Source organism: Herpailurus yagouaroundi, unplaced genomic scaffold (assembly GCF_014898765.1).
Source record: "Herpailurus yagouaroundi ecotype Mexico unplaced genomic scaffold, PumYag 188, whole genome shotgun sequence".
Classification (NCBI taxonomy): domain Eukaryota; kingdom Metazoa; phylum Chordata; class Mammalia; order Carnivora; family Felidae; genus Herpailurus; species Herpailurus yagouaroundi.
In genome coordinates, this window is record NW_024412419.1 from 12722971 (window position 1) to 12740902 (window position 17932).

Genomic DNA, 17932 nt, shown 5'->3' on the forward strand with positions numbered 1-17932 from the left:
CATTTGGACGGGAGGCTGTATTCCCAGGGAGACTTCCCTATGTCATCATGCCTAGAGCGGCCCAGACCACACCACAAGTCCTGGGACCTTGGGCACAATTGGAATAACATCCCTGAAGATTTCCTATCTATGAGAGAAGATCACCATCTTGGTTCCTTCCTCTATTTGAGACTCGTATTGCGTTATTTTCAGTTTACCCTATTGAACTATGAAATCGTGCGTTTCTGTGAAGCCCAGTCTTCCTTTGTGCTTCATCAAGAAGTGAAGTGTGCAGTTCACATTACAATCCCATGATCCGGGAGGGGATCTCTGCTCTTGAATTAGAGCCTGTGGTAATAGTTAGCCTCTCCTCTCCCTTCCAGATGCCAGGCATTGCGCAACTTCAAATTATGGGCTGACCAATGCCAAGGGAGGCAACGCCCCCATCTGGCCAGACAGAAGAAGCAAGATGGAAATAATGATAAAGAAATTGGAGTGTATTTGTTGACTTTTTCAAATCGATGCATAAATTGTCTCAGAGAGGTTAAGAGGGTAGTCTAAAGTTACAGAGCTAATAGAATTAGCTAATTCTGAAGTCTTTACTTCTCGGAGTGTGTGTTGGGGGAGGTGGAATGGGTGGGGTATGAATGAAACTCAGACTACATTTAAAAATACAAAAGTCCTAGATATTTCACTGTTCAAGTCCATTCCTTTCAAAGAAGAAGACAATTGAGATAAACAGGTGCTCAAAGCCATGACCCAAGCTGGCCACAGAGACAGGATTAGAACCTGTCTCTTTAGTCTCAACACATGGGTCTGTGTAGAGCATCCTCCTGAGGAAGCCTGGCAAGGCTGAGGGGAGAGTACCTGCAGAAGCCACAATCGCACTTAGTTAGCATTACACAACAGGTCGGCTGTTCGACCAACTTACCATCAATATTTTACCAATGAAGAAAATCAGGCTTAGGAAAGATAATGACCATATCGTACTTGTTTTATGGCGAGTAAGCTGAGATGATATATGTAAAGCTTTTATATCAGGGTCCCCATAAATGTTCTCTTCTTGGAACAGGGTCATTTAATTTTTAAATATTGTTATTATCATTTACAAAACCAATTCATGCACATGTTAAAAATTTATCAAATGTGCCGAAAATTTATGGAAGGAAAAGGTAATTGTCTCCCTACGTCCATTCCCCAGTGGTAAGTGTTTTTAGCCTTTTTTGGCTTCTGTCAGTCTTTGAGTTAGTGTCATAGTTCTAAATATTCCAATTATAGTTCTATTCATTTATTTATCCACTTGGTGATTTTAATGCTTCATTTATTTATTTATTTACTTACTTACTTATTTATTTTTAACTTGTTTTATTATTATTATTTTTTTTAATTTACATCCAAATTAGTTAGCATATAGTGCAACAATGATTTCAGGAGTAGATTCCTTAGTGTCCCTTGCCCATTTAGCCCATCGCCCCCTCCCACGACCCCTCCAGCAACCCTCAGTTTGTTCTCCATATTTATGAGTCTCTTCTGTTTTGCCCCTCTCCCTGTTTTTATATTATTTTTGTTTCCCTTCCCTTAGGTTCATCTGTTTTGTCTCTTAAAGTCCTCATATGAGTGAAGCCATATGGTTTTTGTCTTTCTCTGACTAATTTCACTTAGCATAATACCCTCCAGTTCCATCCACATAGTTGCAAATGGCAAGATTTCATTCTTTTTGATTGCCAAGTAATACTCCATGGTGTGTGTGTGTGTGTGTGTGTGTGTGTGTGTGTGTATATATATATATATATATATATATACCACATCTTCTTTATCCACTCATCCATCGAGGGACATTTGGGCTCTTTCCATACTTTGGCTATTGTCAATAGTGCTGCTATAAACATGGGGGTGCATGTGTCCCTTCGAAACAGCACACCTGTATCCCGTGGATAAATGCCCAGTAGTGAAATTGCTGGGTGTAGGGTAGTTCTAGTTTTAGTTTTTTGAGGAACCTCCAAACTGTTTTCCAGAGTGGCTGCACCAGCTTGTTTTCCCATCCACTTGGTTATTTTAAATGACAGACTTAAACTTCTGTTTCTTATTTCACCAACCTCTGGCAGAATCTCTTCTTTTGTACGATAGGATGAGAAACTTGTCACCCTCCGTCCCTCATCCATTTAACATTTTTCAAGGTCCAATATGGCAGATCTGCAGTGACTTACATTGTCAAGGTTTACAAAATAGTTACATTGTATCTGTACGATGATTAATTTTTTCGTTTCTAATCTGTATGTGGGCTGTGTACATGGAAACCAATGAACAGAATTTTAAATATTTGATCATATTAATATTATTCACTGCTAGACAAACTACCATATCTGGACCAATAAAAAAAGAAAATAGACTCCTCTGTCACTAATACTGTGTGATTAAGAGAGATCCGAACAATATATTCGAAGGGATTCTTTTTTCTTGTGCTTCGCTAACTACTCCAAGTCATTCCATATTTTAGTATGCTTCGTTTGATTCTTAAATTTGTAGTATGTTTTTATATTTCTCTCAGTGTTCCAAACTGCTTTTTTTTTTGATTATCAAAGAAGCATATCCCTTCTTTACAATATGTAATCATATCCATATTTTCCATCAATCATATTAATTGTCTAATGATCTCATTTGGATCAGTTGCTTTCTCAACCTGCTGCCATTGCAGTGCGACTAAGGTTTTTATTTTCATTAACTTTTGAATTAGGTTCTCTGTTTCTTGAATCTAATGCGTTCCTTTTTAGTGTCTATGTGTTTATTATTTTGCTGCAATGTACCTCAATTATTTTACCTCCAGAAACAGTGGATGGAACATAACTTTCTGAGGTCTTGTGTAAATGAAAATGTCTTCATTCCATAATGTGTAAGGACTTCTCCATCTGCTATTGTTGATGAGAGGTCGGTTGAAGATGTAACTATTTTTGGTTTAATTGAAAAAAAAATTTTGTTTAGTTTTCTCTCTTTTTCTCTAAACATCTAAGCTTGTCTTCTTATTGTTGGCATATTAAACTTTCACAAGGATATGTGCACCAAAATGTGGATCATGTTTCATTCCTTCTGCTTCGTGACTTTTAGTGGTCCTTGCAGCTTGAGGGTTGGTGGTCTTCCGTTTTGGAAATTTTAATTCTGTTATTTATTTGATAATGTCCCTTTTTGTTTTCCTCTGCTTCCCCCCCCCCCCCGCCCCCCGCGGAACATCTATTAGATTGTGAGTATTTTGCATTATTCTGCCTTATCTTTTAATTTTCCTCTTTAATCTGCTTTTTTTTTTAATAAATTGTTCTTTCTGGGAGACATCCCTGATTTTATCTTTCATATTTTCTATGGATTTTTTTGCCCAATGACAATTTCATTATAAATTTCATGTGATTTTGGTTTCTTTTCCAAGTGTTCCTCTTTTAGCTACTCCCGTTCAAAAATAATTATAATATTGTCTAACTCGAACAATAATCTTATACTTTTACATTCTCTTTTGCTCCCTGGATTAACTCTATTTCTTCTTTAGGAGAGGAGTTATTCTTATATACCTCCGTTTTCTTCGTCTTTGAGTGTGGGGCAAATCTGGGTGTCCATTCATATTTATGAATGGGGAGTTGTTTGACTAGTGCAGGGAGCTGTCATGAGTTTCCTCCCATACTATGTTGACTTGTGTGGCCCCTTGGGAGGGCTGATGGTGAACCGTGTGTGGTTGTGTGTGTTTGCGCTGGCTGGCAGGGATTAGGTGGAATTTTGTGAGCAGACTGCCTTGCCTGTACCTTTCCACCTTCCACCAGCCTGCCAGACAAGAAGGCTCGTGCTCGGAGGCCAGCGTTAACACACGGCCTCTAAGACTTTCCCCAGCAACGGTCAATGTCCACAGAACGGAGTGCTCTCTGCCTACGGCCGTGTAACTGCCGGTTGCTGTGCCCAGGGAGGGGAAATGGAAGCGTTCAGAGACTCCATGAAGAGATTTGGGGGGGGGCTTTTTTTTAAATTAAATAGCATAGACACTGATCCTTAGTTCTTGGCTTTCCATACCCACAGACTTCAGATTTGGAACCTGTTTAGACGTTAATTCAAACAGCTCCACCTTTGCTACGAACCTGTCCTCTTCTGTTCTGGCCCTCCGCCTTCTCCACTCTGGGTTAGCCATTCCTGGGAAGCCATCTACTTGTCACTTTTCAAAAATCAAGTTTCCTGGTATCCTGGTGTCCCTATTTCTGTTCTCTACATTTGATTGGCTTTATGTTTCCTTTCTTTTTCTGTTGTCCTTTCCAATTAGAAAGAAAAAGAGGTGTGTTCAAGTTTTCGTCATGAACCAGAAACCCCTAACCATTGAAAACCATGATCTAAACTTTCGAAAGGATTATATGAAGTTTTTGGCATTTTCTCCTAAGTCACTAAGTGGCATATCATGAGGAAAAAATTTAAATATGAGTCATATCAGTTAATCCTGAAGGAATACTACGCTTGGATAAGAGCTAACATGTTAACACCCAAACCATTTCTCAGTATGAACTACTAAGACTAATTTAAGCCTGTGATTTTCAAAAAATAGAAAATAAAGCCTAGAAGACAAAGACCCCATCGCAGGCAAGAAATACAGATGGAGGCACACATGCATGCCTGTGTACACGCGCTCACGTGCACATGTACACGTGCACACGTGAGCACATGCACACACACCCATGCGCACACGTGCACGCTCTTTTCTCTCCCCGCGGGAGTTAGGACCTTCTAAACCACTGCACATGGCTTCAAACCCATTTCTTTGGCTGCATGTATTTGTAGTCAGCCCTTGCTGGGTTTATCTCCTTGGCAAAGGCGTGTGGCGATTAAAATGGCATTGACAATCCTCCCCCACCCCCGACCTGCTCTTGGATAATAGGAATTCAGGTTAAGGGAAGATTATGCTAATGGAGGAGAAGATCTCAGAGTGGGAAGGGCTTTTTGAAGGCAGCTTGTTCAGTTCTCCGACTGACACATCTCTCTGTCTGTAATACCCTGCCTAATGGTCTTTTCTTGATCATCTCCAGTAACGAGAAACTTGTAACCTCCAGAGGCAGCATTTTTATCTTTACACGTGCTGTTAAAAGGCCTTTAAATGTAACCCTGATGTGGCTCTGTGTACCTCCCAGTGTGTTCACCAGCTGTGCGCCCTACGCTTTGTACGACGTAGAGCACAAATCTAACCGCTGTCATACGGAAGAGGAGTTTGATATCTCGCATGTTTAACAGGACAGGTAAGAAAGAGATCTATTTAATGTCACAGACAGTTGTCACTTCCCTAGCTAAAGATGCTTGCATTCCTTAAGCGGGTCTTTACAAAGAGCAAGGCTGTTAAGTGAAAGCTTTAAAAATAATTCCATTACCCACTTTACAAAGACGGAGTGACAGCCGATCATTAGAAGAAGAAAGTCTTCACGGATGATGCACAACTTGCAAAAGATGTGATTTCACCCATTATAAAAGGAGACATCCGATCACTTCCCACCAAGATGAGTCGTGTTTGCTTGTGGCCTCTATCACTGCTGTTAGGTTTACAGATGAGTTTTGCCGCAAGTCCCTTCAAACTTTTAAAGGCGGTCTGTGGACACAGAGAATTTGGTTTTCTTGAAATGCCTGAAAGGTTAGCTACCTTTGACTGCCTATAAAGAGACACTCAGAAGGTTCAGGAACATGGACGAGCCATCTGTACTTCCGGGCACAACGCACCTGCTACTTTCCGCCCGATGGGTGAGTCTGAGATGCATAAGCAACGTCCACAGGCTACAGAGCTGGGAGGTCGTTAGTCGTCACCTTCTGTTTGCTTATCGTAGATAGGAAGACTGAGGCCCAGGAGGGGCAATCAGACATCCAGAGGCATTCAGGAAGTCAGGTGCAGAGAAAAATACTATAAACAGGGGCGTGGCTCCCTGGTCCAGAGAGTTTTGTTGTTCTCTATCCTTTACTCTTCTGTTACGGGCTGTGTTTCTTTATTATTGTTATTTTTGTTTTTAATGTTTATTTGTTTTTGACAGAGAGAGGGAGACAGAGCATGAGCGTGGGAGGGGCAGAGAGAGAGGGAGACACAGAATCCGAAGCAGGCTCCAGGCTCTGAGCTGTCAGCGCAGAGCCCCACGCGAGGCTGGAACTCACAGACCCCGAGATCATGACCTGAGGCGAAGTCAGAGGCTCAACCGACTGAGCCTCCCAGGCGCCCCCTGGCTGTGTTTCTTTATATCCTGGCCCTAGCCCTGGCTAATACTGTCTTCCCGACCTCTCCCCCTTGCTCGTGCTCCAGCCACGTGCCCCCTTATTATTCCTGAAACACACCAAGAAAACTCTTTTCTCAGGGCCTTTACACTGTCCCTGAGTGCACCAAGCATGGTCTTCTTCCTCATAGCTGCATGGTCCATTCTCACTTCATCTAGGTGGCTGGCCATATGTCACCTTCTCAGGAAGGACTTCCCTGATCGTTTTATATACAATAGCCCTCTCTGCAACTATCTATCTCTTTCTCCTGATTTATTTTTCTTCTTAGCATTTACCAGTATCCTGACGTACGAGGTTGGTCCTGCTATATTATGAATGTAAATGTATAAATCTCTCCCCGATAAAGGTCTGTCCTCAGAAGGTGAAGACTTCATGAATTTGTCCACTACTGTATCCCCAGCATCTCATGGGTGCAAATAAATATTTCCGAAGGCCTAATTAAATGAAACCTTTGAAAGCGTCCGACGCTTTGTAGGAGGTGAATCGATGGAGAGTTCTGATGGCACAACATATGCCCTTCTATTTCCGGGAACCCAGAACCTCATCCTACCAAAGATGATGTGGTTGCCTTGCTCTGCCCTCCTTTTCAATGCATAGCTTCACTCAAATATTCACGGACCCCACGCACTCAGCAAATGTTTGTTAAATGAAGTGACAGATACAATAACAGATTCAAAAGGCACATTTTGGAATAGAAGAACACAGCAGACTGGACACCAGGAGACCCGGAATGCTAGTCCTTTCTCCGCTGCCAGCTACATCCGCTTAGGTAAGTCTCTGATGTGATCTCCACCTTCAGTTAATCACCAAATAATCAATCAAAGGGTAAAACAGATTAATTCTAAGAGACCTTCCAACTCTGACATCCTAGAATATCATAAAATATTCTCTTATTTTCTTCTTGCAACTGGCCGGCGTTAATTGATTTTAGACATGCCATTGCATTTGCAGACCTGCGGGAAATTCGTTCTTTACCACAGCCATGGCCAAGGTCCTTTCAAGTAGCCACCATCCCAGGCCACAATTAGACCCCATTTATCCACGAGTCCATTTCCCAGCAATCTGACTCACTCCGGACCTTTTGATCCCAAACCCATCAAAAGAGTCCCCTGGGTATCCACATAAGCGGTCAGAAAGCCCCAGGATTAAAGATTATGTGCATAGCTTCTCATGCCCTCTTTCAAAGCCTTATATAGAGTCTAGATTCTCGTTTTCCATCAATTACTCAAGGGTACTGTTTCCTCTGTTGGAACCTGTCTTCCCTGTCTATTCTTTCTAGTGAACCCCATTTATTTTTCAAGCTTATCTCAAATTTTTACTGCTCTAAGCAGCCCCTATAACCTCCTCCCACTGCCCACAGAGTTTGTTGTCACTCTGTCACGTGCATGCTTTCATTACAGTGTTTGCCTCTGTGTATTACTGTCATGCGTGTGGGGGGTTGAAGCTTGTTGACGTTGCTGTTACGTTTTATTTAGTCTATTCCCTGGGATGGAGCTTGGTGTCGAGTAGGTGTGCAGGCAGTGTTTTCTGGAGACTTCTAGTGATCTATTTTCCTGGACCTTAGTAAAAGAAACATAGTACCCTAGTAAGGAAAGCCTTGCAAAGGCCTTCAGGGGAGACAGATACATGATGAGCCCTAAGCAAAATCCAGGTGACATTGTATGACACTGAGGGAGGAGACAGAAAGCCTTAAAACCCGATACAGAACTGTGATACTGTTCAGGATGCTAATGGGTCTTTAGAGTGACATCTTTGAGTGATTTTGAAATTACATAGTTCCGTATGGCAGATGGGAATTCAGAATTTCTGGAAATGTCAGATACATCTCAGAAAGATGTCTATTAAAAAGAACTAAATATATTTGTTTGGTGTTCGACAGGCTCGACTTCAGTTATCTGGAAAAGGCCAAGGCGCCAGAGGAATGGGGTGTAAACTCCAGTCATAAACTGACTTGATTTGGTTTGATTAAATGCTATCATGTGCCCAGCATTGCACACATGTACAATAAAGAACCAGAGACGTGCTCTCCAGGGAGGGAAGAGATAAAGCTGAAACAGCTAATATGGGCAGCACAATGTTCACACCCAACTGATTGACCCAGATTAGGAGGATTATAGTCCTTAGCAGATAGAGGGGACATGAGGCATCCTGTTAGCCTGGAAGATATGGGGAAGACAGGTGGGACTTGGGCCAGCCCTTATAGACTAAGAAGATATCAAGATTAGTGAAGAAGAAGATAAGGTTCTCTAGCTGATGGAGACCACTCCAGGAAAGGCCCTGGGGTGGGACCGGCAAGAGGAAATGAGATCATAGAGTTTGGAGTAGTGAGTAGGATAATGTATTGCCTGGTATGTCAGATAATGGGGACTGGTGACCCTTGGGCAGAAGTACTTGCTTCTAGATGTTGTGGCCAAGACAAGGAAACAAATGGACGGGTGCGTGAATGGGTCAATTATCTAGCCCAGTTGCTATCACATAGTCAAGTCACAAATAGTTTGGTGGTATTGGTATGGAGAAAGGCCCCCAATGTCTAGAATGCCTCCAGTGGCCTTCCGTGCCGTTCACTGCCTCCATAAAGGACTTCAAGGTCCTGTATTATCTCCTGCTACTGTCCCCTATACTTATACTCCTCCACTCTGGCCTCCACACAGCCGAGCGCCCTGCCACCTCAGGGCCTTTGTACTTGCTGACATTCTTCTTTCCAAAATACCTACATAATTTGGTTCTTCTTCCCCTTCTTCTTCTTCTTCTTCTTCTTTTGTTTTCTAATGTTGCTCAAACGTGACCTCATCAGCACACTCCTCTGAACACTCAATGCAAAACAGCACCTGTGTGGAACACTCTGTCTTTCTTATGCTGATTCATTTTTTCTTCCTGGTAGGTATCATCAGCTAATACCTTATATATGTATTTGTTTATCTGTTCACTGTCTTCCTCAACCTTCGGAGTGTTAGTTCTTGAAGTGCTGAAATTCTGCTTCGTATCAACTATATTCCTAGTGCTTAGAAGAGTGGCTGGCGCAGAAAAGTGCTCAATAAATGTTTCCAAAATAAATGAATGGCAAATCTATAGGAGGCCTTAGGAAGCCATGGAAGTGCATTTATAGTTGTGTCATATTTTTCTAAATGATTTCCAAAATCATCAGCAGATTTTCCAAAGGACCCATGACAAATAATTTTAAACAACAATAGAGAACACAAGTAGGTATCAGAAAACCTGCGATCTCATCCTGGCTATCGGGTTTCACTACCTGAGCCTCAATTGATTTCATCTTTAAAATGAGAATAATAATACCTGTTTCATTTCTATTGCATTTGCAAAAGCCACAATTGTGGAGGCCTCCATGTGCATATTGCTGTGGTCAAATAATGACCAAGATCGCCATCTCTCCAGCCTCCAGGAACTTGCAGTTCATTCAAACAACACATGGGCGAGAGGTGGCAAATGTTATCAGCTGTGAGTTGCTAATGAGATCTAGTGTGAACAGTCTTGCTCAAGGTCACCCAACCACAAAGAGGGGCTCTACGAAGGGACCTTCCTCACCATCTCTGCCCCACCCCTCCATATTTCAGTGGATGTTTCCAGGGCCCCAGATAAGACTAAGCATGCCTTTACCACTATTACCCAGTATTTAAATTTATTTATTTATTTTTGAGAGAGAGAGACAGAGACAGAGACAGAGACAGAGACAGAGAGAAAGCAGAGCAGAGAGAGAGGGAAACAGGGAATCTCAAGCAGGGTCTGCGCTGTCAGCTCAGAGCCCGACATGGGGCTCGAACTCATGAACTGTGAGATCCTGACCTGAGCGGAAATCAAGAGTCTGACGTTTAGCCGACTGAGCCATACAGGTGCCCCGCTATTACCCAGCATTTAACTGAACCTTTGCAAAGAGTGTTTACATGCCTAGAACACATGTGACAATTTGTCCTTTATCCTACCTTATAGGGTTGTTATAATAACTAAGTGAGATAATACCTGCACAGTTCCAGAAATATAATAATTATTATTGTTAGCACAAACCTGCTAAACTTTTCCTAATGCTGAAGATGGCACGTGGGTGGTAACAGAAAGAATTTGGAGGTATAGAAGGAAAAAGGGAGAAGGAGATGATTATATATATATCATCTTTCTCTATATGGTCTGTTTCATCTACAAAGCTGTATCCACTTTGCATATTTAATTGGTTAGCTGTTCACTGAACCTGTTTAGAAATCATGGAGGTGCTGTGTGAGACACAGACCCTGACTTTCAGCTAGGCCGTAAAAAGACTGATCTAGATGTGGGTATAAGACCGATCCAAACAGGGATAGGCTGAAGGCAGGGACACTAAGCAGGAGCTGGCTATAGTCGTTCAGGCGAGAAATTGTAGGGAACTGAAAGAAAATGGTCACAGTAGGGATGGCAAAGAAGGGAAAAACACAAGGCATATTTGGAAGGAGCATGGGATAGAGGTTTGAGGCATGTTCATTCCTTAACCATTTCATTCATTCAGGTCCTTGTACTGCACCCTTGTTGGCAGGCTGTGCAAAATGTAATGGAAATAGAAGGACACGAGCATCGTAATACGTTGCTTCTGTTTTGTCTGCCAAGAACCAGACTTAGTACTAGGAAGCCCATACACATCGTGTGTTTAACGGTTAGGAGGCCCCGTAAATAGGTACTGCCGTTCCCACTTCGCAGTTATGGAAATTGGAGCTCAAAGAAGGCAACCACTTGCTCAAGCCACACAGCTAGGCTGAGCTGGGGTTAAAATCCAGGTGTGCGGAGTGTGAGCCTGGCTCCTTCTGCCGTAGCAGAGATGACTAGGTTGTGGCTCATGCGATGGAAGGGCTCAGAGTCTGGCAGCTGGAGGTGGGAGACAGATATGGTGGAAGATTACAACAGACACACCCAGAGCCTCCGGGAATGGAACAGAGTCAAAGGAGAAGAAAAATCCCAAGACGTGTAAGCTGTTGACTCTGAAGAATTTTGCTTGCTTCCAACTCTGTGAGAAGGCGTGGAAACCATTTGGAAAGTGCTCTGGGCTGTGCCTCCAAGGGTTGTGGCTGAATCCTTGCTGTTCCATACCGCCTACGGGACCATGGGCAGTTGACTTTGCTTCAATGGGCCTGGGTTTTCTCACCTGCCAGGAACATTGGACCTCGTGTTCCCCAAAGTCCCTTGCGTCTCCATGCTGATGGTGGCACGCAGACAAAATGAATTCCAGTGGGTTGGCCAACCACGAGAAGTCGGTAGGAGGGAGACTCAGCTGGCCTTCCTTGGCACTTCCTTTTCTCCCCATGCGATGCTTCTTCTCTTGCTTTCCAGTTCAGCCCTAACGTGTGAGACACAGAATCCCAAGGCTGGAGTTGTGGGAGAAAGACTGTGAGGAAATCTCAAGGGGAAACCAGATGGGGAGCCTGGACCAGGCTTTCTTCCCGGGGGCCCGTGACATCACTCACAATTCTGTGGAGTTTGGGGAACAGAGTGCCCTATCCACTTTAGCTGAAGACAGAAGGGCAAAGTGGGAGACCACAGGATCCCCATGGATAAAGGACACAGGCTGGCCCCCCACTCTCAGCACTGGGAATGGGAGATGAAGGGCCAGGACATGGGTGTGAGGTAGAAATGGATGTGGGGGAACTACACACTTCTTCAAGTTCACACTCTAGATCTTTCAGCCAGTGCTCCACGTGGCTGAATGGGAAAGCTGAACACCTGACTATCGCCGGAGGAGGCGGAGCTAGTATACAGGTCTGGGCAAAAGCAAAATTGGGGCAGAGAATGGACTTCTGTTCAGGCAGGACTTTCAAAGGGTTTGGTGCCCACACTGATGGTTTCTGTTGGCAAAGACAGCGTCTGTTCAGTTGAAACTGAACTTCTCCATAAACCCTGTCTCCTCCTACCCGCTTTCCCCATCTCTTTCCTCACCCTTTCCTGAACAATATTAAGAAATAGTATGTTTTTTAATACAATTTCCAGTGAAAATACATTATGCCCTTGACAGTGGTGTCCTTAAGCCAGCTTATGAGCCGATTGTTAAATTTTCAGAAATCGTGCGAGCTGATTGTTCAACATAGCCATTATTTAAAAATTAAACTATAAAACTGAATTAAATAAGTTATGATGAAAACAACAGTAATAAATGCTCGAAGTCATCACTTCCTAATTATTGGACTGTCTCTTACCATTTTCTGTGCTCTTGAGTTTACTTACATCCATCACATCTGTATGATGAAAAATACTGTATAATGGGGGTCACATATCTTTGTAATTCCATGTTCAGCAAAATTATCTTGGTAGCTCTAAAGTAGTCATGGTTGGGAGCATTTATACCACGGAAATCAGCAAACGTCACATATCAAGCCTTGATTTATTAATTTGTTGATTGCCTAGACATAAAAGAGTGGTGGGTAAAATGTTAATAATGCAAGTTAAACTTAAAAAATGTGCCATTGGGGCGCCTGGGTGGCGCAGTCGGTTAAGCGTCCGACTTCAGCCAGGTCACGATCTCGCGGTCCGTGAGTTCGAGCCCCGCATCGGGCTCCGGGCTGATGGCTCGGAGCCTGGAGCCTGTTTCTGATTCTGTGTCTCCCTCTCTCTCTGCCCCTCCCCCGTTCATGCTCTGTCTCTCTCTGTCCCAAAAATAAATAAAAAACGTTGAAAAAAAATTTAAAAAAAATGTGCCATGTCTATAGCTGTTCCATTGTGAATAACCCACAAAAACACGGAGGAATATTATTTTCATTTTCAAAAACTGATCTGAGTCAGCAAAGAAGCTGTTCAAGTCATTGATAAACAAGCAAGATGCCAACACACATCTCCATCCTTTCATTTCCATCTTACTTGTTAACTAAAATGAAAATATCAGGGCACCTGGGTGGCTCAGAATCTGGTCGAGCATCTGGCTCTATTTTGACTCAGGTCATGTTCCCAGGGTTGTGGGATCAAACCCCTTGTCGAGCTCCAAACTCAGTGCGGATTTTCTCTCCTCTGCCCCTCCCCTGTGTGCTCTCTCTCTCTCTCTCTCTCTTTCTCTCTCTAAAATAAAAAAAATGAAAATATCAACTAACATTCATATCTAAACTGTTGTTCATCAATAGCTATCATAGGTTGGTAACGGATACAGTAATTTGGCAAACGTCAATGAAAGCATTCTGTGAGAACGACTTGGCTGTGTGAAATGTACAATAAGGAACATTATATATTTTCTTATTATTTGTAAATTGTGTACTACAATATTTTACATTGGCAAAATTTATAATCAACTTACGTACGAATGCATATATTCATATATAGGCAACTTGTGTGTGTATGTGTGTGTATATATACACACATATATATTTTATATACATATATTTTTTCCCTAGAGAACTTATTGGCAGATATTTATCAGCATACCACTGATTCTTGGAGTCATCACCTGCCTGATTGGAAAATGGACACTCATACACAATGTCACAACGTTTGTAACATTGGGCCCAGATAGCACTGAGCCCAGAGTAGATACTCTAGTTACGTGTCTTGGAGACTATATCAAAATTCCATAATGTTACTAGATTATATGAAAGTGCTCTATTCTTTTCATTTCCAATGCTTTCTGTTGACTTCCTAACATAGCCTTGCATTCCTTATCTCCAAATAAAACTTTATGACAGTAGTCTTGGACACGGAGGACTTCTAGCAGGGTAGAACATGGCACGCAGGAGGACCCAGGGAGTACAGCCCGGGAAGGAGGGAGCAGGCTGGGAGCTTTCTCCTTTGAAAACTTGGGTGCCCAGGGAGGGAGAGTCCATGCCAGAGCAAGCAGGCAGATGGTTTAAAAGATTAGATGCCTGGAAGTTCAGTCACACCCACCTGTTTACCTCTAGCTGAGTACACACTAAGCACTCCATAAATGCAGAGTTCGCAAGAAGTCAACGCAAAGTCAATCAACCCAAAGTAGCTACTATTTATGAAGAGTGTGCACTGTTTATTCAGTGCTTGATGTTTCGTATCCGTTATCTTTCACTTTCGCTAGCCCCCTGCGGCCATTGGTATCATCTGATTCCATTTTATAGATACGTAACCTGAGGAGCAAGGATGTCAAGTAATTTTTTTTTTCATTTTTTTTTCAACGTTTATTTATTTTTGGGACAGAGAGAGACAGAGCATGAACGGGGGAGGGGCAGAGAGGGAGGGAGACACAGAATCGGAAACAGGCTCCAGGCTCCGAGCCGTCAGCCCAGAGCCCGACGCGGGGCTCGAACTCACGGACCGCGAGATCGTGACCTGGCTGAAGTCGGACGCTTAACCGACTGCGCCACCCAGGCGCCCCTGTTAAGTAATTTTTAACAACCAACTTTTGGCAGATCTGATTGCCTTCCTTTGCGGGGCTCTCCAATCCCAATACCTATCTTCTTGCCCTGTACCAGGGTGAGGGAGGTAGGGAGGTAGTACATGAGAGCTGGTGCGTGGGAGGGAAAGAGGAGCACACACACCCCGTGGTCTGTACTTGAGTATAAAAATGAAGTACGGAGTCCACGCTACCGGAGGCTCTTCTCAATGCATCAGAATGACGTAAAGATCTTCCGGAAGGACTGTTTTCCGGGAAGCTTCCCTGGCAGCACAGAAACAAGAGCTATCGGAGAAGCGTATGGGGCCACGAGGTGCCTGAGGTTGCCGGGCTGTAAGACGGGGGAGCGTCCAGAAGCCTCCTAAGTAATCCACTGCAGTGTTGGCTGGAAAGTCTAGGCGGGCTTCCCGGTTCGTATCTTTATTGAATTCTCTGAAGGACAAGAATGAGAGTAAGAGTACAAACGGCAAACATTTATGTAGTATTGATCAGGTGCCTGGCACTCAGGATTCACATATATTAAACTAACTTCATCCTCAAGACACCCTACAACGAAGGTCATACATAGCGACAAGATTGCTGGATGGTTCTGTGACCCGTTCCCTTCTTCCTGGCGCACAGCTGGGACGGTATCTCTAGTTTTCCCTGGATTAGGTGTCTCACAGCGCTCGGCACTGGCCAATGGAAAGCGAATGGCCGGGACGTGTGCCTGTTCCAGATCAGGCCACGGGGCTCCCGTGTTCCTCTTCCTCATGGGGTCTTCGGAAACCACATGTTGCAAACAGCAGCACAACTGTCAGACTGAGGCTTCTGAGTGGCTGGGACAGAACTGCCTGCGCATCTGAAACTACCCTGTTTTGTGAATGAGAAACTTTTCTGTTGAGCTAATGCGTGTTTGACTTTGTTACCATTGCCTGGTCTGCTCTAACGAGGTTGTATACTGTCCTCCTCCTCATCAGTATCCCCATTTTACAGATGAGGAAATTGAGGCACAGGTAGCTTGCCCAAGGTCGCACATCTAGACGGTGGTACAGCTGGAATGTAAACCCAGGCAGTCAGCTCCAGAGTTCACGCCCTTGGTCATCACATTAGTACGCCTCCTTCTGGACTGAAAGAAAGTGGTCTCTGAGAAATAGACTGAGTTGGGGGCGGGGAGGCACTGGTCACCAGGTGGGCTCATGCCCCTTCTTTCAGCTTGCCTGGATGGGTAAATTGAATTCTTAGGAGAAGAGGCTTCCCCAAGACCCCCCACAAGGTAGTCAAATAGGTAGGATTAAGGTTCACGTCTCCAGATCCCCCAATCTGTCGGCCGCATCGCTCAGCCTGCCTACGACACGTAGTCTAACAATATGCATCCCGACAAAGCTGCCCAGACTCCAGCAACATAGCTTAGCAAAACCTCCACATTTACGGATGGGGAATGGAGTCTTGGGAAGATGAACTGACCAGGTATTAATGGGGTAGGGCTGGGGTCCAAACTCAGTGAGACTTGGGGCTGTTTATTTAAGGAGCACCCCATGGGCCTAGTGGCACCAGGTGGCAGGGAGTGAGAGGCGGGGAATCGCCACCCTATCACTCAAAGTGAGATAACGGGAGTCGTGAACGGGGCTTTGAAAGCAAGTGTACTCACCCTCATTTATCGGTAATAACAATGTTCACAGCCTCCCCACGGTTTTCTGGCATGTCCACAAGCTTTACCCGACCCGCAGTCAGTCCCTCCTCTCACCGTCCTCTCTCAGGACACGTGTCTTTGGAGGTCTGTGGGTTTGGCATATCCAGGGCAGGCCGGTGTCACAGGCAGCAGGGAGCTGCCCACCGGCAGGAGCAGGAGCACGGGAAAGGTCTGCTGAACGTGGAAGTGAGCACGAGGGGGTAGACGCCTGCACACCCATTTTGCAGGTGGGCAGCATGAAGGTCACAGGGGTGACCTGCCAAAGCCCCCGGGCTGGCATGGCTTCTTGGCAGTTACCGGTCGTGTCCCTTGCAGCCCAGAATCTGGGGCAATGATCTGCGAATGAGTGACAGCGGAACCTGACCTGGCAAGTGGAACCACCGACGGGGCTTTGCCTGAAGGAGGTCCCCAGAGACGCCCCGGAGCGCTCAGGCCACCTGCTTCCCTGCAGGGGTGGGTGGTGGCGCAGGTGGGCCGGCGCGGCTCAGACTCCCGCACCCCCGGGCTCAACCGCTCCCGCCGAACGCGGGCGCGCAGGGCAGCGGCTCCCCCTTCGGGGAAGCGAGAGGTCCGCCTTGCAGGGGTCCCCGCGGGCGGCCCGCTCGACGCGCCGCCGCCCCCGCCGGTCCTTCCTTTGTCCCGGCCCGCCGTCTGCGGCAGCCGCGAGCTGGCTGCAGGCGGGGCGCGCCAAGGCGCTGCCTGGTGCACCAGCACCATCTAGGGGTGGTCCGGGTCGCTGGGGTGGCACCCAGAAAGGGGGAAGAGCGCTCTCTGAGCACCCCTGGGGGGTGGGTGGGGGGTCACCTCCAGGGCTTGGGCAAGTCGCCTCTCCGGCCCTGTCCTTGGTTTACCGCATTCCCGTAGAGGGGACACTCCTACCGACCCCGTCAGCTGTCACGTACTCTCATGCCATTGTACTCCCAGATCGTGTTGGATCATTTCAACAGCCACTGGCTCGTAAGGAGAGACGCCGAGGCTCTGAGAGGTTAAGTAACTTGTCCCAGAGGGCACGGCAGGGTGAGGGAGCACCTAGGATCCAAGCCAGGTGCTTTTGTGCCCCACACCCGTGCTGTCGTACCGCCTGTCTGCGGGCAGTTTCTGTAGATATAAAAGTCCACGGGAAAGCTTATCTTGTGCCTTGTCCTCCACGGGCTACCTCCTGTGTGATCTTGGCCAAGCCACCTAACCCCTCTGAGACTCAACTGTGTTGTTGACCCTCAGGGACCATCCGCAGCCCTTCCTTTGCCCCTGCTCACAGGGGCGCATCTGCCTGCCACGGGAAGGTTCCTAAGTCAAAATGCACTCCGAACGGGAAAATCAGATGTTGTGAGTCATGTGAGGATCAAGAAGGAAGTCTCGCTGGGAAAAAAAAAAAAAAAAAAAGCTAGCTCCATAAATACATGAATTACATTCCCACACACACAGGGCTCTAGAGCCGTCCAGCCGGAGGCAAACCTTTAGACCCTGGCTTGGAGGTCTGCAGCCTGTGTCATTATCTCCATTTTACAGCTGAGAAAATCGAGGCGCAAAGAGCTACAGACGTTTTCTCAGAGCTGCTGTCAGAGGTGAGCCAAGACTGAGGTCATTGCCTGCTGCCCTCTCAGGTCCCGTCTCCCGGGAGGCGGGGGCGCCCCTCCGAGGATTCTCAGAAGGGCTGAAAGCACAGGCTCCCCTGAGGCCCCCGCTGGAGGGTGGAACCCAGAGGA

At 45.5% G+C, this 17932-nt stretch overlaps 1 long non-coding RNA gene across 4 annotated transcripts; it reads left to right on the forward strand.

The window, feature by feature from the left end:
* Window positions 1–4924: 4924 nt before the first annotated feature.
* On the forward strand, window positions 4925–14299 carry LOC121044134 (uncharacterized). 4 transcript variants are annotated; one of them, XR_005797156.1, is made up of 3 exons: window positions 4925–5228; window positions 6587–9117; window positions 13590–14299. It is a non-coding gene; the product is annotated as an uncharacterized LOC121044134 (long non-coding RNA). The 4 variants fall into 4 exon arrangements; XR_005797155.1 differs by lacking the exon at window positions 13590–14299 and adding an exon at window positions 10733–12388; XR_005797157.1 differs by having other exon boundaries at window positions 4933–5228; window positions 6587–7009.
* The last annotated feature ends 3633 nt before the right edge of the window (window positions 14300–17932 follow it).